Source organism: Neofelis nebulosa, chromosome 1 (assembly GCF_028018385.1).
Source record: "Neofelis nebulosa isolate mNeoNeb1 chromosome 1, mNeoNeb1.pri, whole genome shotgun sequence".
NCBI classification, from domain to species: domain Eukaryota; kingdom Metazoa; phylum Chordata; class Mammalia; order Carnivora; family Felidae; genus Neofelis; species Neofelis nebulosa.
The window spans coordinates 44,969,052-44,992,787 of NC_080782.1; the positions used below are offsets into that span (position 1 = coordinate 44,969,052).

Consider the following 23,736-nt stretch of genomic DNA (forward strand, 5'->3'; position numbering starts at 1 on the left):
CTGAGCTCTCCCTTACTTCTTCTGCTGTTTGAGATTACAGCAAGGTGACAGTCATCTGTGAACTAGAAGGCAGCTTCTCACCAGACCTCGAATTTTCTGGTGCCTTTATCTTGGACTTTCCAGCTTCTAGATCTATGAAAAATAAAAGTTTATGGCTTAAGAGACTCAGTCTGTGGTATTTTGGCTATTGCAGCCTGAAGTGACTGAGGCACATATCCTCACCCCCAGGAATTCCCTATGAGTTGAGTTATCACTCATTATTTCTTGACTTTGAGAGGGTATCTACCTCACTTCCAGGTTCAGGCAAGACTATGTCTAATCTTTCCTCAAGAAAGCATCTAATTTTAAAATATTCTTGAAGAAAAGGGGAAATCTATACTTTAAATAAAATTAGACTAAAAAAAAGATCAGAGTTGGAAGAAACTATGAAGATCATTTAAACCAACTCCTCCATTTTGTATTTGAGACAGAGACGAAGGGAAAGGATGGGAATTGCCAAAGTTTACTTGAATAACTATTGTCATGGTGGCCAAGAGTGTAGATTCTGGAGCCAAATGGCTTGGGTTTGAATTCCAGGATACTGCTTCCTAGGTGTGTAACCTCTTTATGCCTCAGCTACCTCATCTGTAAAGTGGTGGTAAGTGAGTTAATTTATATAAAGCCCTTAAAATAGAGACTGGCTCATGGTAAATTATGTGTAAGTATTTACTATTCTTGTTGTTGTTGACAACACTGGGGATTGAGTCCTTGACTAGTCCTCTTTTTATTTCCCTAAATTTTTTCCCACCAAAATCTTCTTTATATCTAGTTGAGGTTCATCCTGCTTTAGTTTGACCCATGCCCTCTTATTCCATTTTCAGTCTGGATGTATATGTAATTCTTCTGGATATTACCTTTACACATTATAATTGTGGGACTCTGAGATCATGTGGACCTGGGATTGAATTCCAACTTTAACCCCATATAGTTAGTTGGTTTCCCTGTACCTCTGTTTGTTTGCAGACTAGGGTTAAAAAGGAGTATGTACCAAAGCTTCTGCACAGCAAAGGAAATAATCAACAAAATAAAAAGGCAACCTGCAGAATGGGAGAAAAATATTTGCAAACTGTATATCGGATAAGAGATTATTATCTAAAATATATAAGGATTATTATATAAAGTATATCTACAACTCAATAGCAAAAAACCAAAATAATCCAATTTAAAAATGAGCAAAGGAATTGAATAGACATTTCTTCAAGAAGATGCACAAATGGCCCACAGGTACATGAAAATGAGTAATCAACATTAGTAATCATCAGGGAAATGCAAATGAAAACTACGATGAGATATCACCTCAAGCCTGTTAGGATGGCAGTTATATATGTATAATTAATATATAAATTCTTATATTAATATAGTATAATAATTATATAATATTATAATACAATGTTTATTAACATAATATAATATTTATTATAGCAATATATATATTAATATAATGTAATATAAATATAATATAAAATAATATTTATTAATATAATATATAATATATAGTGGAGAAAAGGAATGCCACTGTTGGTGGGAATGCAAACTGGTACAGACACAATTTACAACAAACTTAGAAAACAGCATGGAGGGTCCTCAAAAAATTAAAAATAGAAGCACTCCATGATCCATTAATCCTTCTTCTGGGTATATTCCCAAAGGAAACAAAATTAATACCTTGAAATGATATCTGTGCTCAAGTGTTCATCACAGAATTATTCACAATAGCCAAGATATGAAAGCAACCTAAATGTCTATCAATAGATAAGTGGATTTTTTAAAAATGCAGTATATACAATGGATTGTTATTCAGCCTTAAAAAAGATAGAAATCTTGCCATTAGTAATAATATGGATGAACCTTGAAGACATCATGCTAAGTGAAGTAAGCCAGTCACAGGACAAATACTACATGTTACCATTTTGATGATACAATCTAAAAAAGTCAAGCTCATAGAAGCAGAGAATAGAATGGTGGTTGCCACAGGCCAACAGAAGGTATTAATGGGAGATATTAGTCAAAGGTACAAAGTTTCATTTACATGGGATGAATAAGTCCTAGAGGTCTGCTGTATAGCATAGGGCCTGCCTTAGTCCCTTCGGGCTGCTCTAACAAAGCACCACAGACTGGCTAGCTTATAAGCAGCGGAAATTTATCGGTCATAATTCCGGAGGCTACATTTCTGAGATCAGGTGGCCAACATGGTCAGGTGAGGGTCCTTTTCTGGGTCACAGAATTCTTGTTGTATCCTCACATGACATGAAGGACTAGGGATCACTTTCTATTTCCTAAGGGCACTAATCCCATTCATGAAGACTCCACCTTTATGATTTAGTCCCTCCCAAGGTCCCACCTACTAATACCATTACTTTTGGGGGTTAGGATTTCAACATATGAATTTGAGGGGCACACATTCAGACCAAAGAGCAGTTCAATATTGTGTTGTATACTTAAAAATTTGCTAAGAGAGTAGATCATATATAAGTATTTTTATCACAAAAAATAATTTGTTATTAATAGGGTGGGAGGAACCTTTTGGAGTTGATGGATATATTTATGGCATGGTTGTGATGATGGCTCTGTAGGTGTATAAGTATCTCCAAATTCAATAAGTTATATACGTTAAATATGTACAGCTTGTTGTATGTCAGTCATACCTCAATAAAATGTTGGTTTTTTTTAAACAAAACTCTTAGGGCACCTGGGTGGCTCCGTCAGTTAAGCATCCAACTCTTAATTTTGGCTCAGGTCATGATCCCAGAGTCATGGGATTGAGCCCCGGGTTGGGCTCCACACTGGCCATGGAGCCTGCTTAAGATTCTCTCTCTCTCTCCATCTGGCTCTTCTCTCCCCACCCCCACCCCCCAAAAATAAAAACAGGAAAAAAAACCCCACAATGTTCTTAGAGTTATTAGGGTTGCTGATAGGTTTCAATGAGCACATATTCATAAAAGCACTTAGCAAAATGCCTTATACTTGTTAAATACTTAATATATGTCAGTAAATTATTAGTATATTGTTACAGCTCCTTGTGGAATTTTCCAAGTTATAGGAGATTTTTCTTTTGTAGGTTATTTGAATAGGCTGACCATCAGTGAAAAGAGAGGTTTGATGTCTCACAAATAGGACATCTGAGAATATGAAGTCAATGTGACACTCAGGTGAGTTAGATTTATAATTCCCAAGAAGGTGTTTAAGGCATCCTCAGAGGATCCTAGGGAAACTCATTAAAATGTGGATTACTGGATCCCGTCTTATATCTGTTGAATCTGAATATAATAAGGAAGCACATCCTAGAAATATATATGTTTTAAAGCTCCCTAGATATACCTTATGGGCTACCAGATTTGGGAACCTTGGGATTAGGCAGCCACCTGAATGGAGTGACTTAAGGAGAGCCTGAAGATTTTCTTTTAATATGATGTATTTCATGACCTTCCATTTATACATCTGTTCATCCCTCTGTCCACTTATCCACTGTTAGTGCTCAATGTTTGCCTCATGACCTGCTACTGCTGTGATTAGTACAATAATAAAAGATCAATGTTCTTAAAGAGTTGGTAGTCTCAGGGCACCTGGGTGGCTCAGTCGGTTGAGCATCCAACTTCAGCTCAGGTCATGATCTCTTGGTTCGTGAGTTCATGACCCACATCGGGCTCTGTGCTGACAGCTCAGAGCCAGGAGCCTGCTTCGGATTCTGTGTCTCCCTCTCTCTGCCCCTCCCCTGCTCCCATTCTGTCTCTCTCTCAAAAATAAATAAACATTACAAAAAATTAAAAAAGAAAGAGTTGATAGTCTGAGAGAATGGATGAAATAAGTTTAAATGATATGTGATGAGATACAGAATGGGATGGGGAAAATGAAACACCTCTTGTAGGTTGTGGTGGGAGAATCAGGAAAGGTTTCATTGGATCCAAGGGCATCACTTCCCCTTGGGATGTTTCTCTGATTCTAGCTTCTTTTGCTCCTTACTGTTGGCATTAGGTACCAATCCGATAGGTATCTACAGTGCTCCGACTTACTCTTCACATATTAGAGTTATGTGGTTCTTATGTGGTTTCTTAGGAGCTGAGGACTTGACGAAAATGAGGGCTACATCTTAATCATCACCTCCCCCTGCCCCTCACCTCCTAGCTAGGTGCCTGGCTATGACTGAACGTCTATACTGAGTGCAGTAAACACTGTAGAAGTTGGGTTGTCGTATTGGTTATCTAAAGAGGGGAAGCAGTAGGAGCAGGACTGGAGGAGCAGGGCTGGGACCAGATCATGGAGCACCTGGAATTTGAATCAAGTTTGGGCTTTAGTGTTTAGGTAATGAGCCCAAGACCATTTTGGAAGCCATATCCATTGTCTGCAAAACAGGTAAAAAAGGGCAAGAACTGTATCTCAAAGTGGGGGAAAGTACAGAGATAATTTTAAGCGTAAACTGTGATGAATTATATAAAATTATGAAGCGAAACAATTATTCCCTTTCCTGTTCCATTTCAATCCCTCTGATTACTTCAAAGAGACAGTCTCAATTAGGTGCTAGCACTCAGAAACCCAATGCTTTCTAATCCTACTTTTTAACAAACAGAAAACACACTGGAGGCTCAGAGCCTTGGCAGGTGTATTAGTTATCTACTGCCATATTAATATAGGTAGCAAACATTCAGAAAACCTCTGTGCCTTCTAGTGATAAACTTTTATTTAGCTCAGGAGCCTGCAAACCAGTCATGAAGGTCAATGGTTCCTTTGGTCTCGGACTGGAGTTGCTGTCAAATTTAGTGGTTAGCTTCTCAGCTGACTTTTAGCTAAGGTAACTTGACTCTGCTTAATATATTTCCTGCATTCTCCCATCAGTGTAATCTGGGCACATTGTCATTGTAGAGGAGTGACCCCAGTCATACAAGAGCTTTTTCTGCCTCTGTCTGTGTCAAGGATACTAATGCAGCTTTGGCCAGGGTGAGTTCTATGGTTGGATGCAAAATCAAGGAATGGAGAAATGTACTCTGACTTCTTAGTGAGAGGAACTCAGTCCTGTGGCAAAGAGGGACATGCAGACAGGAAGACACGAAGGAATCATTAATGGTCTAAGTGTATCTAGTATAGCAGGCAAGATTATCCAGCTAGAATTTAGTAGCATATTTTTCCCTATTATTTTTAAAAACTATCTTTTTGTGGCAGGTGTAAGTTTTCAACTATGGTAGTAATATAACGTTTTCTTTTAAAAAATTTATTTGAGAAAAATATAAGTGGATATAAAAAAGAGTATTTAAGAAAAAGTAACCCCTATGGTACACAGGTAGGCAAACAACATCAAAGGAATGGGCATGCCTCGAAAACTGAAGCAGGATGATTGCAGTTGGGACTCTGAACAGAGGTTGCATGCAAAAGACGTTGCAGACTCAGAATAAAGTTAATAATCACATGGGTTCAGCTGAGTTCAGTTAAATAAACATACGTTATAAATGTCAGCAAGCTGCCTGACACAGTGGCAGGTACCAGAAATATAAAGATGAAAAACTCAAAGTCTTTGTTTAGAACTTTAAAGTCACAGTTTATAATCTAGCGGGTGAGAGATGCATCACAGATAACTTGGACTCACTAGGGTAAATTGTATATTTAGTTGATGCACTCTGGGTGCCCCCAGAAAGGATGCTAGGCTTAGGCTGGGAGTGGGCATTGGAGAATGCCCACTGGGGCTCCCAGCAAGCCCCTCGGAGGAGCATCTGGAAGAATGAGTAGAGGTTCTCCTGGTAAGAAGGGCGAACAAAGGCCTGGAGAGTATGAAATTCTCCTTGGAAAAGTTCATTCTCATTGAAGTGTGATGTTGGAGACAGGAGATGAGACGGAGGGGTTGGGGACAGCCAGGTTATAGACAGGTCTGCAAAGCTAGACAGTTTAGAATTTACCCTGTTATGGATGAGGTGGGTCAGTGAAGGTCAGGGAAAAGATATACATGTGTGTATACACACACACACACACACACACACACACGTATATATCACATATATATTATATTTATTATATATTTATATATAAATATATATATTTCTTTTTCTATCTCCTAATTATATTTATATGATACACAAGTACGTAAATATATACACATTTTTTTCTTCTCTACAATAAATCCTACCAGGTGGTTCTGTGGTTTGCAGTTTCTGTTTGGAAACCTTCAGAGACAGAGGGCTCATTATTCTACAGTTGAGGCTGTTATAGACCTGATTGTAACCGGATGAAGATAGACTTGAGGGACACACAAGTGGAAATGAGAATTGGGCAGTAATATGGAGGAGGGACACGAAGGGGCTGAATGAATAGGGAGAGTCCAGATGTAAAACAGGAGCACTTCTTAGGTTCATGTTAAGTGCTGTAAAAATGTGAACTGTGGTTGTTCTCACGTTAGAGCCCAAACTTACTGCATAAACAACTCCCAAACCACATAAATATCTTTTTTTTCCTTATAATTGGACAAAGCAATGCTGACACCCAGTGGCTGGTCCAGCTCACCCACAGCTCCCAGAAAGAGGATCCCTAGGGAGGGAGATGGAAGTCAGCTTGCCCAACCTGGCAGTCAGAGCACCCTGGGATCCTTACCTGAAAGGGCAAGTCTAAATTCAGCTAGAAACGCTGGCCATGTGATGTGCTTGGCAGCACACAAAGGATAGTTCCCAGTGAGTTTAATGCAGACAAAAGAACTAAATTAAACCTGCAGATGAGAACAGCATTGCATCAAAGCCAGCCCCTTCTAAAGCAGAGGCAAAAGCAATTACCCTCAGAGTTCCCTGGAGAGTTCTTATCCAAAGCACCAATAAGAACGTGGAATATTTAAAGGTCAGTTTCTTAGTCAAATCAATACTGTATTTGTATGGTTGTGTCCCAGACTCCCTGCCTTGGATGAAGTCACTCAGCCCTATTCCGACAGAGTCAGGACATGTTAGAGCAACAAGGAACTTGACAGATCAGAGGAGAAAACAGATCCAGGGAGGAGAGATGAGTTTCCCAGGGTTTCAGAGCAAACTAATGGCAGAGCTGTCTGGCTAGACTTCATGGCTGGAGTACCTGCAGCCATCTTGGACCATGTGATGGCCTCCACTAAGGATGGTGCGGTGGAAGGGTGGAAGGAGTGTGGGTCATGGACAAATTCAGAAAGCTGCCATACCAACCCCGGACTGCAGACCTTCGTATTTTTGTGAATTCTCATTGGTTTCTGTCTTACTTCACTAGGTCTACTGTAACAAAAACACCATAGGCTGAGTGGGTTAAACATTTATTTCTCCCAGTTCTTGAGGCTAGGAAGTCCAAGATTGAGGTGCCCTATTGAGGGCCTGCTTCCTGATCCGCAGATGGTGGTCTTCTCACTGCATCCTCACCCAGTGGGAGAGGCAAGGGAGTCTGGGATGTCTTTTATAAGGGCACTAATCCCAGTAGTGAGGGCCCATCCTCATGACCTAATTACCTCCCCAAAGCTCTACCTCCTAATGCTATCACATGGGGGTTGGGATTTCAAGATATAAATTTTGGGGGTGTACATAGTCTAGAACAATGGCCCAAATTTTAGTTACCATTTATATGTTGTTGATGTCCATCATCTACTTGTTACTACTATTTGTTACACTTTTTAAAGTTTATTTATTTATTTTGAGATAGAATGAGCACATGAACAGGGGAAGGACAGAGAGAGATACAGAGACAGAGACAGAGACAGAGACAGAGAGAGAGAGAGAGAGAGAATCCCAAGAAGTCTCCCCACTGTCAGCGCATAGCCCGACTTAGAGCTCAAACTCACAAACCTCACAAACCATGAGATCATGACCTAAGCTGAAATCAAGAGTTGGATGCTTGACTGACTGAGCCACCCAGGTGCCCTGATATTACTATTTGAACAGCACAGAGAAATGAATGTTCAGACCCAAACGTAGGATCTTCTCCCTGCAAACTTGGTGTTCCTATACTGCCCCCTATACTGATAAATGACACCTCCATCCACTGCATAAAGCAGAAAGAGAGGAGGTGTTCTTGACTCCTTCCTTTTCCTTATCCCCATAACTAAAGCATCACAAGGCCTGACTAGAAATTTCTTATACGAACCCACCTTCTAACATCCTTCCCACCACTGCTCCCCACCCTTCCATGCTGTATTTTTCACTATGGTGCTTCTTACCACTTGATGCACATTCTCCTTCTTTGCTTACCATCTCTTTCCTCCCTCCTGGAATGTCAACTTCCATGTCTGCCCTAGTTTATGTTCTTCTTCAAATACACTCTATTGTATTATATGCTATTATTGTCATCATAGCCCTTATCAGCTTCTGAAATTCTGTTTATGAGAACAGGAAGCTTGTGTGTCTGCATACAGTTCCTGACCATTTTAGCAAGAAAAGAGTTTTATTTGTTTGGTTCACTACTGTATCCCCTATACTTAGACCAGTGCCCTGTACAAAGTAAGTGTTCGGTAAATGCTTGTTGAATGAGTGAATATGTGCACAGATATGCATCTAATGTATCTGTAGTTCTTGGGTAGTGGCTGTTTCTAACAGAGGATGCGTAGGACTAGCAAGTGCGGATTATTGCCTCAAACTCAACTACCTGTGCCTTGTAATTTTTGTCATTTATAATTATGAAGGCAAATGTTGTCTTCCTGCAAGGACTGAAAAAGGCAATCTGGTGTGATGGAGAAAAACAAGTTATTTCTTTTAAACCTGGCTTCTGAAAAGGGAGAGAGGATACCTAGAGGACATTGTCTCAGGCATTATAACCTGGTCTGCTACTTTTATTTCTTCTACTTTTCAGTGGAGCCAACATCTGCAAAGAAGATGGTTGGTTATGGGTTCATATCATAGTTTACCCGGTCCTTGACTGTGCCCACTGATTTACTTAAAAGAAATTACCTAACTCTATTCAAAACACTGTGAGGGAAATAGATGGGAAGTCTCCTGCTTCCACTGCTCGTTTTCTGACTCCACATTTGCATTCCTCATGTAGCAGCATGAGGAACAACACCTCCCCCTCCTTTCTCTTCTCTCCCTCTCCTCCTCCCTCCCTCCCTGGCTTCATACATAACATTTCTTTTTACTCCATAACAATCCAACATTAGGGATCCTGGTCCTGGATACCTATGAGAGTATCGAGTGACCCAGATACCTTCTATCTTGTAATGCTGAGCCCTTCTAGGGCTTCGGGGGCTTCCGTGACTAGGGAAAGAACAGAAAGGATCATGCATGGGAGGTTTTAATAAGTCAAGTCAGTGATCTCTTTAAAATGTAAACTGTATGGTGTCTTACCCTGCCTGAAACCTTCAGTGGCTTCCCACTTGCCTTAGAATAAATTCCAAACTCCTCACTGTGGCCTACAAGGCCCTACATGGTTGGACCCTACCTGTGTCTTTGATCTCATCTCCCATCCTTCCCACCTCTCACACCCCCCACCCCCCTTTCTTAACATACTAAACTTTGATCTACCTCAGGGCCTTTGTGTTTGTTATGCCCTCTTCCTGGATGTCCTAACTCCACATGGCTGGTTTCTTCTCTTGATTGGGTAGAACTCATCCCAGAGAGACCCGCCCCACCTGCTCCAGTTAATGTCCCTTTTACCACTTCCTCAAATATACTCTATTGTATTACGTTCTATTATTTTCTTTGTAGCTCTTTCCAGCACCTGAAATCATAATGTATTTGTTTATTAATGAGAGTATGGATCTGTCTGTGTTGTATACGATTGCCTGCTCCTGTAGCTTAAAGAAGTGTGTGGCACCTGATAGGTGCTTACTACATGTCTATAGCGTTCTTCCCATGTGGCAAACACTCCTTTATGTACCACGTAGGCATTAGCTCATTGTATTCTCACTACAATGCTGTAAGGTCACTACTATTATATATCTACATTTCATAGAAGAAATGAAAGCCCAGAGAGGTTAAGTAACTGGTACAGGGTTACATCACTGTTAAGTTGGAAAGCTGGAATTCTGACTTTGTGATTTTAAAGCCAATAAGAAGTCCAGCTTTGGAACAGAATATACTGCCATCTGATGATCTCACCACCAATAGATGCAGAGATAGGCTCTTTCATCTGAGGTTCTCTAACTTTTCTTGAGCGTTCTGGGGCAGAGTACCCACTTCCTCTCCAGAGGACCCACTCCATTATGGGATGTTAACTTCCCCCTTCATATTGAGATGCTGTCCGCTTTCCTATAGATTCTCCCCCAAAAGTTCAGTTTCCACCTGCTCTCTGTGCCCTACGGAAGCCCATCAGCAGTGACAAAGTCTTCCTTCTGACCCTTCTCTCCTCCCAGGTGAATTGGGCCAGGTTCTCCACGGGTATATTGTTTATCTTCCTTTCCTTGTGAGGGAGTGCTAAGCTTCTGCCCAGGCAATCTATGGCTGAACCCATTCTTTGCTCCTGTAACTCTTCTGGGAGGCTGTGGGTCAGCTATGAGGGAGTGGGGTTTCTAAACCCATCACATATGATTTCTCTGCATCTCATCTCACAGCCAGGATGGTAACAAGAAAACCCGTCTGGCACAAAAGCAATTCCTCTCCAGGACCGGGGGGAGCTGTTATCTGCCACTCCTTGGATGATGCTATTAGCATTACTTACAGCTCCTGTTCCTCCTTCACGGCCTGAAATCACAAGCATGGGAGAGGCTGATAAAGAAACTGGCTTATATACGCCTTTCCTTTCATTGCTGATATGCTTGTCCCTTGTGGATTTCTTGCCAAATAATGGAATTGTGAAATGAGGAGAAAAGTTATCACTGGGTTGGGAGTGTGAAGATCCATTGTGATGCACTGTCCGGGGGTTACTGATTCAGGGGATGGAGGGCAGCATTTATAGGCAGAATAAAATATTTGCCAAAAAAAAAAAAAAAAAAAAAGGGAACATGGGAGCATGGTATAGGCGAGACTGGCCAACCTGTGTATAAACACCAGCTCTATTTGTCGAGTGACTCAGGCAAGTTACTTTCCCTGAGTCTCTTTAAAATAGGGAAACAATAGCTAGCTCACACAGCTGTTATAAGGCTTAATTACAGTTTTGTGCTGAAATGCCACAGGTCCTTAAAGCACATTAGATCAGTTGGACTCAACTGCAGTTCCTTTTGTCTTTTATTTGTTTCTTTTATTTGTGTTCATGGGATTTAAATCTCTATTCCAGGCATCTGGCTAAATCTGCATATTAAATAGGGTGGCACTGTGGAGCAGTAGACGAATTTCTAGTAACAAGAATTGAATATGCTGAGTGCTTTATACTTTCATAAAACGCTTCCCCATATGCTACCTCATTTAATTCCTGTGACAACCCTGTGAGGCGAGGGTCATAATTCTACATTCTGCAGGTGAGGAAACGAGACCACAGTGAGGTTATTTAACCTGCCCAAGATCACAGTAAGTGACTGCTTGCTCACTACTGTTACCCCAGAAGACCTGTGATTGGACTTTGCCTTGAACTGAGGTTTTCTGATTTTAAACTGTTCTGGATTTCCTGCATGGAACATAGAATCTTTTGCTAGGCTTATAGAAAGTAAGCTTGTGTTACTCCTCTCTATATCTTCTAGGTTAGTGCCTGACACACAAAGGGCACCAAATAGGCATTTATAGAATTTAAAACATTTTAAGCAGTTATGGATCATAAATGGATTTGCAGGAATGGAGCTTGATGGGCCCAGCACTAAAGAAGACAACTTATAAATGAGCCCCTCTCCACGCACCCCAAACTCTGCAGAGGTTATTTCTGCTCTCATTTCTTAGCTTATTTGTATCTTGGACTGGAACATTTGAAACTTCTACTGTGACAACAGTTATAGGAAAAAGAGGCTAGTCCACAGAATCTGTGTTTTTACAAATAAAGGAAGAGAAATGCTGTGAGGGTCAGACATTGCTTAGAGGAGTAATAGCAAAGGTGTAGGTTTGGGGACCAGTTCTGGCCCAAGCCATATGAATCCTTATGGATTATATATCTTTATGTACCTATCCATGACTTTAAGGCTACCAACTCACCCCACCCCCCACCCTACAATGTGGGCCTAGCACCTCTTTCATTTGTCATCTTAGGTATTTTTTCTTCTTGATCTTTCTGGCACTGTGCCTCCATACCTATTCCTAGTCTCTACAGCTCCTGACCTCTGACCTCATCTCCCATTCTTCCCTGGGCCTGGCCCTTGGCACTTCTTCTCTGGGTCTAACTTTTGGCTTCTCTCATTGACTAGGATGAGTTCTGGTTTTATGTTGTTATTGTTGTTGTTGTTGTTTGGTTTTGTTTTGTTTATTCTTTCCTGGCTGCCCTCAGCAACACATACTCTCATGAGGGTAATTCCCGTCAATTAGCCCCGTCTCTTCAAATAGGAATTGACCCAATAGAATCTTTTATTTCTTATGTGTGATGATTCTGTTCATTCATTCCTGTAGTCATTCATTCCATCTTGGTCCATTTGGGCTGCTATAAGAAAGTACCGCATGGGCGCCTGGGTGGCTCAGTTGGTTAATGTCCAACTTCGACTCAGGTCGTGATCTCACGGTCCGTGAGTTCTAGCCCCGCGTCAGGCTCTGTGCTGTCAGTTCAGAGCCTGGAGCCTGCTTCAGATTCTGTGTCTCCCTCTCTCTCTGCCCCTCCCCTGCTCATGCTCTGTCACTCTCTATCAAAAAATTAATAAACGTTAAAGAATTTTTTTTTAAATAAAAAAAAAGTACCATAGATTGGGTGGCTTATAAACAACAGAAACTGATTTCTGACAGTTCTGGAACCTAGAGGTCTAAGATTGGACTGCCCGTGTATTCTGGTGAAGGTCCCCTTCTGGGTTGCAAACCGCTGCCTTCTCTCTGTAACCTCACATGACAGAAAGGGCAAGGGAGCAGTCTCAGGCCTCTTTTATAAGGGTACAAATCCCATGTCAAAGGCCCCATCCTTCTAATATTATCACCCCCGGGGCTAGGATTTCAACATATACATTTTAGGGGGGAGGACACAAACATTCAGTCTTTTCAATCGACCAATATATACTAAGTATTACCTACTTGCTCTCACACCAGTGCTGGCATATATGAGTAGGACATGGTCTTTGCACCATGGAGCCCAGCATGAAGAAGGGGATGTGATATAGCATGGCGGTTAAGAGCATATGGGTAGATCTGGGTTCTAATCATAGCTCTGCCACTTGCTAGATGCATAACCTGTATTACCTTGGTCAAGATGCTTAAATTCTCTGAGCCTGTTTCTACATTTTTAAAATGAGTTCATTACCTTATAGAATTATTGTGCTATTAAGTGCAATCATATGTGTTAGATGCTTTATGCAGTGCCTACCACATATTAAACATTCAAATGACATTGGCTGCTCTTTTTATCAGCTAAGGAAAGATAAGTAAAAAGATAATTTGAATATAGTGTGATCAGTGCTTTGATAAGGAAAGGATAGGAGGCCTTTATCCAGGTTTCAGAAGCCTTTCTGGAGGAAGTGACACCCAGCTCATACCTTAAGGGTGAGTATGAGTTAGTCATGTTAAGCAGATGTGGAACATTCCAGGGGGGAGGAAGAGCATGTGCAAAGACCTGAATACAACCAACAAGTCATTTGGTGTGGGTAAGATTTTGAGAATGAGTAGTGAGAGATGAGGCCAGTGTCCTGCTTTCTTCCTTTTTCTTGACTCTCTTCCTCCTGCCCCTTTCCAACTTATGGCCCCTCCTCTTTACCCTACTTTTCCTCTTGCACAGCTCTGATTTGCTAGGGGCAAAGGATGCCCGAGAGAAAGTTGCTTCCCCTTGGTGACTTACTTACAGAATTGCTGATGCAGATACCCCATGGAAAACTTGGAGCCATATCCTATTTAGAGACATTTCAGCCTTACACAGCAGATCCAGCTGCTGTGGTTTGCCTCATTACCCATCAAGGGGACATTTGTATGGAAATAAATGGTTTCTTCACTTTGTTCCCCTGGCAGATTTGTCCTGCAGAGGGCAAGTTGGGGAGTGAGCAAGAGGTCACTGAGATGTGCTTCCAAATGACCCCTGGTAGGAATGTCAGGCTGGGAGACACTTTATGAAGCATTTCTACTTAATTGTAACACAGAAAACTGTGAAAATTCCTATCCTCAACTCCCAGAAAGATAGGATTTAGGAAATGGGTGGGGCTGGCAAGAATAGAGTGATGGTAGTATTGACAGTGAGAGTAGGGGCAAAATGTTAAATCTGCCTTTCTAATCCACCATCAGTGGCAAATATGTGGCACATCTGTCTATATCCCTCCTTTATGCACTCATGGCAGACATTACTAGCTGTTGGTAGCACTTTTCTTTTGAGCCCACATAGGATCTCTGAATCCTTCTAAACATAGTACTTCAGGGATCTACTGCTAAGTGTGTGGAGTTGGGACTGGTGATGAAACACACTAACTGCTCTCAATGCCTCTCTTTTGATATGTGGGGAAAGTAAACCCATCAAAGTGAAGCATTTTATCCAAGGTAAATCTGCAAATTAATGGTAGAGCCTAATTTATAGTCCTGTGCTCCTGACCTAGTCTCCTTCAAGGATTTGCTCTCCCTAAAGGCATCAAGAAGACCAGTTAAGGAACCTTCTTTCTAAAAATATGCTATCACCATGTTACCCCTCTGCTTGGAATCCTCCAGTGGTTCCCCATTGGTTGTAAAATTAGGTCTGAACAACACAATGAATCATTCTAAGTTTTTCATCCACTGAGCCCAACTTCAGTCAAAATGGATTCTGGTCCCATTGTTTATGTCTTCTCCATTCCATTTGTCTACATTTATCCTCCAAAGCTTGGGTCGAGCCTTTTGACCTCTCTGAAACTGTCCAATTTCAGTCCTATCGATCTTCTTCCCCAGAATAACTCTTATAGTTATGGTTCAAGCCACATCCCTTATTGGAGTTTTAGAGATTTTAATGGTGGAAAAATGACATCTGGCCAATAATGCTCTAGATCTCACTTACTCTGACCCTAGACTAGAAAAGAGAAAACTATACCTAAGGGGTAACCTTTTAAAGTATATCAACCCTTTTTATATGCAAACAGCCCAGTTGGGGTCCCAGCATCAGGCCAATCTGATCAAAGTTCCATTGCCTTGAAGGTGGAGTGAGAAGGGGGCAGTGGGGTGTGCGAGGGGCTTAGACAAGTCCCTTTTTCCTGGGAAGCCTTCATTTAGTACGCATTGTCTCTTTTTTGCCCTTTAAGTTCTTCTTTTCAGTCTATCTGTAAGGCAGTATCATTAATGAATTAGTTAATTAAATATTTATTAAGCACCTTCTATTTGTCTGGCACTGTTTGGAGCTGGGAATACAAAAATAAGACAAATTCTCTTCTCTCGTGGAGCTTGTATTCAGATAGGGGAGATGAACAAGACACAAGTAACAAATAAATAGTGCTTTTCTTGTCTAGTACATTCTAAGGGGACACAATATATACTCAATAAATGCTAGTTACCTTGGCTTATTCAATATCTATTTTTGGATTGGTGCTTACATGGTACACTCGCTGGATGTGTGTGCTCATTTATTCAAGTACATTTACAGAATATTGGAATATCCAGCATGAATCTCTTTAATTAGATCCGTGCCTGCAGTCAACCAAGATGGTCCAGAAACATGGACTGCGGGAGTACTTAGACTTAGAGTCACTACCATACTTCTAAATGCAACTACATCTAGAGTAATGTGTCCCGTGATAGACACCACACTGGAATCTATAGAGTGTCTGATGGAAGATAACTGATTTGCTATGAGGTCTTGGCATCATGTTACCTGAAAAACCTTTGAAGGATCTGGAACTATTTTGGGGAAGAGTCTAGGGCTTTGGTTGAAAGTTAGGCAATGGTAATAATTATTGGCTATAAACACTTGAAGGGATAATATATGTAAAAATGAACTTTTTTTTTCTGTGCATCCCAGAAGATAAAATCAGAATCTCTGAAAAGGCCAAGAAGCAGCTCTTAGTTCATTTTAAACGGTCTCCAAATGGTCTATGTGGTATTTTGTGGAGGGAAGCTCGTTGACACTGGAGAAGTTCCAGCAGAAGTCACAGAGTTTGTGGTGGGCATTCAAACATTAAGATGTTTGCACCAGGCTATTTCCAATAGCTGTGTTAAATTTATATCTAATAATGATTCATTATAGGGATCATCATTTAGTTTTATTGGCTGGAATGCATTTTTACATAAGTTTTCTGATTTTATCTTCATAAAGAAAAGATTTGCACTATCCCCATTTTACAGATGAGCAATCAGATCTTAGGAGCCCAGTCCTCCCTGGACAAGCTAAAACTATGATATATGGCTTATGACCCCACAAAACAGTACTCTTCCTACAAGGTTTAAATATGTTTGTTGGTTCACCTTATAAATCAGAAATGACAGGATTGTCGTTGACAGTTCCTTTCTATGCAGTATGTCCCTGCTTTTTTTTTTTTTTTGAGATAGCCTCTGTTGTACGGTTTCTAGTTTTTTGTTGTAATGCCTGCATGTTTCTTGCTGCTTTTTTGAAAAAAAGTTTATTTATTTTTGAGAGAGACAGCATGAATGGGGGAGGAAGAGAGAGAGAGAGAGACAGAGACAGAGACAGAGAAAGAGAGAGAGAATTCTAAGCAGACTCTGCACTGTCAATGTGGAGCCAACGCGGGGGCTTGAACTCACAAACTGTGAGATCATGACATGACTGAAATCAAGAGTTGGGTGCTTAACCGACTGAACCACCCAGGTGCCCTTTTCTTTTTGCTTTTAACTTTACTGCTTTCCACATTTGAAAAGTATATGTATATACATATGTATATGTATATGTGTATACCTATTTCCTCTCTACAAGTTACCAGGCACTTCAACTGGTTGATCTAAGAGGTTGTCCCTAAGGGGCCAAAGGTTACGGAATTATTTACATGTTGCCTGGAGAATTTCATCTTTGTGTTTCTTTCCGTGTCGTTATTCCAGTATCTTCTTTATTTATCCAAGGTTAGCTCATCCTTCAAGGTCTGGCCTAAGTCTTATCTTTTTCTAGAAGATTTCTGTAACCTTCTCAGATCATGGAGAGTTGTTTTTGTTTTTGTGTTTGTGTTTTGTTTTTTTTTTTTTTTTTGCTTTTTTTTTTTGCCTTATTTGCCTACCTGTAGCATTTACTATGTATTCTGTTCATTTTGACTCTTTTAAATTCTATTTTAAAATTTTTATACAAAATTAAAAATAGAATGACCCTGTGACTCAGCAATTGCACTACTAGGAATTTATCCAATTGATACAAAAATGCTAATTCAAAGGGGCACATGCACCCCAATGTTTATAGCAGTGCTATCAACAACAGCCAAATTATGGAAAGAGCCCAAATGTCCATCAACTGATGAATGAATAAAGAAGATGTGGTGCATGCATGTGTGCGCACACACACACACACACACACACGCATACACAAAATGGAATACTACTTCATGATGAAAAAGAATGAAATCTTGCCATTTGCAAGAATGTGGATAGAACTAGAGGGCATTCTGCTAAGTTAAATAAGTCACTCAGAGAAAGACGTATGATTTCACTTATATGTGGAATTTGAGAAATTCAACAGATGAACATAGGGGAAGGGAAGGAAAAATAAGAAAAACAGAGAGGGAGACAAACCATAAGAGACTCCTAAATACAGAGAACGAACTGAGGGTTGCTGGAGGGGTTGTGGATGGGTTAAATGGGTGACAAGCATTAAGGAGGGCACTTTTGGGATAAGCACTGGGTGTCATATGTAAGGGATGAATCATTGGGTTCTACTCCTGAAGCCAAGACTACACTGTATGTTAACTAACTTGAATATAAATTAAAAAAAAATGCTTTACATTTGTAAGTTACCCATTCCTGCTTGGACTATGAAATCCTCGGTTGTATGTTTTCCTCTTCCTTTGCATACCCTGAATCTCTTACCACAACATCAGACACCCAGGAGAGTTGAATACCTGCTTGATGACTTTGAAATCACCTCTGTGTGCATCAGTTTTCTCCTTGATAAAATGTTAAAACATATTTTCCATTTGCCCTAAAAAAACCGAAGTAGCATATAACTTTGGTCCTAGGACCCAGTGACCTTGAATTCAAATCTTAGCCCTGTCACTTTCTAGAAAGGTGACCGTGGGAAAGTGGGGGTCGTGATAGTATTTACCTTCAAGGGATATTGTGGAGGTCAAATCAAGGAGTGAGTGAAATTCTTACCCACAGTAAGTGCCTGGCACACCGGTAAATGCACAATGAATGCTAGCAGTTATTGTAAATGCTCTTGTTTATTCTTGCCACAGGATCTGTCAGATAAAATGACCCGAATTTGTTTAAATGATTTGGTGCTCTGACTCTAGGGATATATACCAGTAAATCAAGAGCCCTATTTTAGGTTTGTATGTATACATTTGTATGCTTGTATTTATTTATTTATACCCAGCCTTGTCCTAAAAAGGATTTAAGGCAGCTTATTAAGATGCAGAGCCTATAGCAAGGTAAAGTAAATTTTAAAATAAGGAAAATGATGCTCAAGGAAAACCAGGAAAGAGAAAATCAAAACTTGGAAATAAAGATAGCATATAATATACATGCTGTGAAGTATTTTACCCCTGATGGAAGTGGGCTACAAATCTAGTTTAAGTTTCTGAGGAGAAAGGATGAAACAAAATCAGTTACCCAGTGTACAGGGAACAGGAGATAAAAAAACAATCAAGCTGCTTATGAAAGGTGTTAGGATTTTTTCCTGGTGGCATTGGAGGAGGTGCTCTTATGACTCAGTTGGTGTCTAGGCAGTTTAATGGACAATATCCTTGTGGTGGTTTTAAAATATGCTCACAAGATTTTTGAGGCTCCTTTCTTCCAGGGGTGGGGGGTGGTGGCTAACTCTTATTAAGTAAGAGACTTCTGACAAAAGGATGTAAAAGGCATCCTGGTCTTTGTCTTGCATTGGCGCTCTCTCTCTCTCTCTCTCTCTCTGGGATGCTTACTCTAGGGGGAGCCAACTGGCATGTTATGAAGACACTTGAGCAGCTGTACATGCAGACAAGTCCTCATGATGAGGGGTTCAGGCCTCCTGCCAACAGCCATGGGAGTGAGCCATCTTGGAATCAGGTCCCTCAGCTTCTGTTAGGCAACTCTGCAACTCTGCCTGATGTCTTGACTACAGTCCTGGAGACCCTGAGCCAGACCCGTCCAGCTCAGCTGCTTCCAGATTCCCAACCCTCAGACACTGGTAGGATAATGCTTGTCTGTTGTTTTAAGATGCAAAATTTTGGGCTATGTTGTTACACAGCAGTCTATAACTAATATAACTTTCAACATTTTCTGCAGAGATCCCAGTGAGGAATTTCAGGAGGGTACTTCTCATGGTGACCCTCAGTTTATGATGAGTGCAAGTTATATGATCATGGCTCAGTAATACATAAAAACAAAACAAAACAAAAACAAAAATGGAGAGCTTACAATTCCAAGGTGGGGGTGGGGGAGGGGGAGGGGGAGGGGGAGGTAGACACACAGACCATCAACTATATGCAAGGAGGAATGGAGAAGTTTACATGAAGGTATAAGTTGTAAGCTCTGGGAGCTTAGAAAGAAATAATGCTGTTGAAGATTTTGTGGGAGAGGGGGAATTTGGGTTGGTTACTGTAGGATTGTATATTAGGGCTCCTGTGATTACAAATGTACAAGTCCACTCTCTTAGATAAAGTCCCCCAGGAAACATCCTGAGATGAAGCCTTGCATGCAGGGAGTTTATTGGGCACTGTTCTTGGGGATGGCACCTATCAGGCAGTGAGGGGAGCAGGATTAGGCAGAGCGAGGTGCTGAACTACAGCTTAGTTGCAACAAAGGCCTCAGCCAGTCTCCAAGGGAATTCTGGAGCTGCGATAGCATTTCAGAATTGTCTCGAATTGAGACAGGGGTCGGCACCTGTGTATCTGGCATTGATCAGTCATCAGGTGTGAGCTGTTTCTGGGGAGGGAACATAGCCTTGGGTCAGACAGCTTCATTTAGCTAAGGGCAACTGCTGGACCATCAGGCAGGCAGCACTCATGGCCACTGAAAGAATGAAGGCCTCAGTCCTAAAGGATCAGTGTAATACACCATAGCATCCATTCTAATTTTTTTTAATGTTTATTATTTTTGAGAGAGAGAGAGAGAGAGAGAGAGAGAGAGAGAGAGAGAGAGAGAGAGACCAAACACGGAAGGGCAGAGAGAGAGGGAGGCACAGAATCAGAAGCAGCCCCCAGGGCTCTGAGCTGTCAGCACAGAGCCCGATGCGGGGCTCGAACTCACAGATTGCGAGATCATGACCTGAGCCGTAGTCAGCCACCCAACCGACTGAGCCACCCAGGCGCCGCCCCCCCCTTTTTTTTAAGATAGCATCCATTCTACCTGCTTATGCTGATGTAGGCAGCCATCATCATGGCCATCATCGTTATCATCACTTATTGGCTCACAGATCTGAAAAGACAGTGGATAGGCCTAGTTTCAAGCCTGGCTGGATTCAGAAGCTCAGATAGTACTATCAACAATATGTATTCTTCTCTGGACTCTACTTTGCCTCTTTGTTGGCCTCATTCACACTCAGGTTGTGGCAGAGAAAGGCATATTGGTCTAGGCTCATGTCCTGCCACTCCAGCATCTCACTGCAAAATGCTGTCTTTCTCATAATTCCTAGCAAAAGTTCGGCGCTGTCTTTGGCCTTCCTTGAATCACCTGCACATCTATTAACTAACCATGGTGGCCAGGTGACTGTGGGCTCTGACTAGACAAGGTTGGATTATGTACCCATCCTGCAGCTGGAGGATGCGGTCACACCCACACAAACCATGTGAACTTAATCAAATGGAAGAGTGAGTTCTCAAGGGAAAATTGGAGTTTCGTTACCAAAGGGCTGATAAATAGAAGTCTTCCAGAGGTAGGTGTGATATCAATAGAAAGTAGAGGAAAAGAAGGTCTTTCTTTCTTTCTTTCTTTCTTTCTTTCTTTCTTTCTTTCTTTCTTTCTTTCTTTCTTTCTTTCTTTCTTTCTTTCTTTCTTTCTTTCTTTCTTTCTTTCTTTCAATGTTTATTTGTGAGAGAGAGAGAGTGAGCAGGGAGGTACAAAGAGACAGGGAGACAGGGAATCCTAAGCAGGCTCTGCTCTGTCAACACAAAGCCCCAGGTGGGGCTCGAACTTACAAACTATGAGATCATGACCTGAGCTGAAATCAAGATTCAGATGCTTAAGTGATTGAGCCATGCAGGCACCCCAAGAAGGTCTTTCCAAAGCAAGGGACTAGCTTGGGCAATGACGTGGAAGTGTTAAAATATCCGTGGAGTTCAGTGACTGGCAGGTAGCATATAGTTATGCATAAACACAGTCAATATGTAAAACTCTTTGTCTCTCCTGATACAGATGTAGACCCTTACCCCTTCAGTCAAGGAAAGAAGAATGCATGGGGAGTGATAAATTATGCAGATGGTATTTTCATATGCACACAGAGCCCAACCGCAAGAGACACAGTGCTCCCCTGGGAAACCTCACTGAAAGCCAATGGGCCAGGAGAAGGGAGAGGGCAAGAAGAAAGGAGGAGAATGAGGTCTGGCAGGTTTTGCTTGCAGCTGGAGCAAGGTTGAATGAGCCAGAGATTTTCCCTGAGGCTGTTCTGTCAGGACCAAAGTGGCTAGAAGGGCTATGGCAGCCTGGGCAGTCAGCTCTGAGGCACATGATGACAGAGTGTGGACCTGATAGGAATTTGTGTCTCTCTCTGAAGGGTGGTAGCTTTGGTGATTGCCACGGCAGCTGGGAGTAAGGAGTTGGTTGGCACAATCGGAAAAAAGAAAAAAAGGTTGTGGTGTCTAGGACGGAGTCCTGGGCCAAGAACTGGGCTGCCTGTCCTGGGTGACTCAGGGCTCGTAGCCACGCAGGCCAGTTATCTGGGAAGATTGTCATTCTTGAAAAGATGGCAGCGCAGCCTCTGAAGGACAGTTTCTGATTCTGCATCTGGACATGAGGAGACACAGACAGTGTGTTCTGATAGGTGTCCGGGGGGCATACCTCTCAGGGGCAGTGCACAGAGTCCCCAAGGCAGTGGGGGATGGGGAGCACGGGCATTCTGTGGGAGAAGTTTGAGTTCAGTTAAGTTGCTTACCTGTCATATAGGAGAGATCAAAGACACTTTCACCATGACATTATGCACATTGAGCTGGAAGGAGAGATAATCTGGTTATGCCACATCATTTGAAAAATGAGAAAAAAAATTAAGTCTCAGTTGGGTTACATTTTATGATTACATTAAAAGATATTAACAAAGCTGGAGTTTGCACTCAATATTATAACTCTGCTCTCCTTGATTTGAAAATACCTTTCCCCACTAGGGGATCAGATAGTACAGACCAACCAAATTAATTCATACTTCCTAGATTACAGGATGTGATAGAAGAAAAATTAAAGGGAAAGAGGGGTGCCCGGGTGGCAAGAGTCGGTTAAGTGTCTGACTCTTGATTTTGGCTCAGGTCATGATCTCACCACGTGGGGCTCCATGGAGGCTGAGGGTGGGGCCTGCTTCTCTCTCTCCCTTTCTCTGCCAGCCCCCCCACTCACACTCACTTTCTCTCTCCTAAAATAAATAAGCATTAAAAACAAAAGAAAAGGAAACCATGTAGGCTCTCAGGAGGTTTTCTGAGACATGTGCAAGGTGGGGCATATCTATGACAGGCAGTGTGATCCAGGGAAAGAACACTGGACACCAGTTTCCCAAGCTGTTTTTCATGAAACACAAATCCTAAAAAAATTCTCTGGTCATTTGGGAAATACGTTCATCTCACTCTGGAAGATTTACAGGGAATGTTAGCTTATTAGAGGCTCTGAGAAGTCCTGCAGCAAACAAAACTGCTTAACTGTTTGATCAAACGCTTGTTAAAACACATTCAAATCTCTTTCAGTTTTTTATTTTTATTGCACAATGCCTGTTCACATCCCATAGAAAGTACTTTGAAAAATTCTGTGACACATAAATTGTATGACTTGGGAAATTTCTCTCTTAGCCTCAGCCTTTCCCTGTAAAATTACATGATTAGGTTAAATGTTTTCTCTAGTTCCCTCTGAGCTCCTTTGATTCTAATTATTGCACATTAGTGGTGTGATTAAAACAAGCAGCCAGGGAGGCAAGGGTGAGCAGCTCCAAGCTAGCTAAAATGCAGATAAGATCATGTCACATCTCTGCCCCCAAACCTTCAATGTTTCCTTCCAAGCTGCAAGGCAGAAAGTCCCTAGGAATACATTATACCAGAAAGCTTCTGCTAAATATTTCACTAGCTGCCAATACACAGTGAAATCAAACATTTTTAGGTTGAAAACAATACTTACTGTTTAAAAGAAATGGAGGTCATCCGAAAAAAAAAGTTTTCTTAGGCTGGATACCCAAAGTGCAGTCTGCAGACCACATGGCAGCTTGTTAGAAATGCAGGAGTCAGGCGCTAGCCCAGATCTTCTGAATCAGAATTTACAGTTTAACAAGATGCTTTGTGTGAGCAGTACAGCTCGAGAGGCACTGTCTTCAAGAGAATCCAAGTTGCTGTACAAACCACTAATGAGACCTTAGGGGTAAGGAGGAAGGCACAGCTTTATAATTGAGCCTGATTTTGAGTCTAAAGTGTGTTGTGACCTTGGGCAAGTTCCGAAGCCCTTCTGAGCCTCAGTTTCCACATCTGTAAAATGGGAGATAAAAATACTAGTACTAGCTCACTAATACATTGCAAGGATTAAGCGATACGACGTT

The 23,736-nt window shown here is 41.4% G+C and overlaps 1 long non-coding RNA gene across 1 annotated transcript in view; it reads left to right on the forward strand.

The window, feature by feature from the left end:
- The first annotated feature begins 3,101 nt into the window (after window positions 1–3,101).
- LOC131506837 (uncharacterized) overlaps window positions 3,102–23,736 on the forward strand; it is a 127,814-nt gene continuing 107,179 nt past the window's right edge. The window contains exons 1-2 of the long non-coding RNA XR_009259169.1: window positions 3,102–3,188; window positions 18,967–19,206. This is a non-coding gene — a long non-coding RNA (uncharacterized LOC131506837). The remainder of the gene's footprint in view (window positions 3,189–18,966; window positions 19,207–23,736) is intronic.